At 42.4% G+C, this 2,155-nt stretch overlaps 1 pseudogene; it reads left to right on the forward strand.

Moving 5' to 3' along the window:
* The first annotated feature begins 617 nt into the window (after positions 1–617).
* On the forward strand, positions 618–1,886 carry LOC143675990 (small ribosomal subunit protein eS8-like; annotated as a pseudogene).
* Positions 1,887–2,155: the final 269 nt, after the last annotated feature.

The raw sequence follows: 2,155 nt of genomic DNA on the forward strand, positions 1-2,155 counted from the left end.
GAGTTGTGTTCCAGTAGCCATGTTTCTTGATGATGAATTTATAATGGTATAGCTTTTGCAATGTGACTATGTGATTGTGAAAACCTTCCTTGAATTAAGGTATCTCTCCATGGATACCTTAGTTTAGACATTTTTATAGGCTTAGAACTGTAAACTTGTAACTTATTAAATTCTCTTTTTAACAGTTGTTCCAGTTCTGGTACATCGCATTCCAGCAGCTTGCAAGCTAGCACAGTGAGAGTGTATTTATCGGTTATTTTCCTCTTGGGAGCAGTGAAAACTGTGTAAAATTGAGAGTGTTGATGATTGTACAACTAAATGAGTATAATGAGAGGTATGGGTTATTGACTTTGGACATTATACATAATGCCCAATGGATGGAGGTGGCTGAAGGATACAGTGACTGAGAAGTAGAATGGTGAACTGTGGTGGATATATATGATTGAATATCATGTGGCTATAGAAAGGAACGAAGTTGTGAGACATGCAATGAGGTGAATGAACCTGGGGGACATTATGTGATATAAAATAAGCCAGAAACAGAAAGGGGGCAGGACTGCATTTTATAAACCAGATCATGAAGCTTTGCATTTCCTCTTTCCAGCCAGCGCCGGGCAATGGGCATCTCCTGGGACTATTGGCACAAGCTCCAGAAGATCAGGGGCACGAGAAAGCCTTACCGCAAGATGCGGAAGTGTGAGCTAGGACGCCTGGCTCCCAACGCTAAGATTGGCCCCGTCGCATACACACAGTTTGGGGTGTGAGGAGGCCGCAAGAAGTACCATGCCCTGAGCCTGGATCAGGGGAACTTCTCCTGAGGGTCTGAGTGTTGTACTTGCAAAACGAGGATCATGGCTGTTGTCTACAACGCGTCCAGTGAGGAGCTGGTCTGCACCAAGGTCACGGTGAAGAACTTATCATGCCCGTAGACAGCACACAGTCCCAGCGGTGGTACGAGTCCACTAAGCTCAGCCCTGGGCCGCAGGAAGGGGACCAAGCTGACTCCTGAGGAGGAAGAAATTTTGAAAAGAAACGATCAAAGAAAACTCAGAAGAAGTATGAAAGGAAAAAGAAACGAAGATTAGCAGTCTTTTTGAAGATCAGTTCCAGCAGGGCAGGCTTCTTGCCTGCATTGCTTCAAGGCCAGGGCAGTGTGGCGGAGCAGGTGGCTGTGTGCTAGAAGGCAAGGAGCTGGATTTTTTTTTTTTATTAATTAAAAGAATTTAACAAACCAAATAAAACATTAACATATATAATCAGTAATTCACAATATTATCACTTAGTTGCATATTCATCATTTCTTAGAACATTTGCATCAATTCAGAAAAAGAAATAAAACGAAAACAGAAAGAAAAAAAAAAAGATTATACCTGCCATACCCCTTACCCCTCGCTTTCATTGATCACTAGCATTTCAAACTAAATTTATTTTAACATTTGTTCACCCTATTACTTATTATTATTCCATATGTTCTACTCATCTGTTGACAAGGTAGATAAAAAGAGCATCAGACACAAGGTTTTCACAATCACACAGTGACATTGTTAAAGTTATATCATTATACAGTCATCTTCAAGAAACATGGCTACTGGAACACAGCTCTGCATTTTCAGGCAGTTCCCTCCAGCCTCTCCATTACATCTTGAATAACAAGGTGATATCTACTTAATGCGTAAGAATAACCTCCAGGATAAACTCTTGACTCTGTTTGGAATCTCAGCAATTGACGCTTTGTCTCATTTCACTCTTCCCTTTTGGTGGAGAAGGTTTTCTCAATCCCTGGATGCTCAAGTCTCAGCTCATTCTAGGGTTTTTCTCAATCCCTTGATGCTGAGAAGGAGGTGGAGTTTTATCTGAGGAAAATTAAGGCCCGGAAAAGCAAATAATTCCTCCCTCCCATCCTAGCTCATGAAATAAAGGTGTTTATTACTCTGTGTTCATCATGTCTGAATGTTTGACTCCATGCTCAGCAACACGGATGAGGTGTTGGTTGGAACTAAATCTGTTACCACCGTGTAAATGTGCCCCATTGGCCTTGACCTCCTTTCTCCCTGAAGAGCAGACCTGTTACATGGGCTGCCCCTTCTGTAGTTGGGAGAACACTTCTCACCCTAAAGACCTGTCATCAGCAGGGCACTGGGGCCCCCGCTAATAT

This window comes from Tamandua tetradactyla, chromosome 3 (assembly GCF_023851605.1).
Source record: "Tamandua tetradactyla isolate mTamTet1 chromosome 3, mTamTet1.pri, whole genome shotgun sequence".
Classification (NCBI taxonomy): domain Eukaryota; kingdom Metazoa; phylum Chordata; class Mammalia; order Pilosa; family Myrmecophagidae; genus Tamandua; species Tamandua tetradactyla.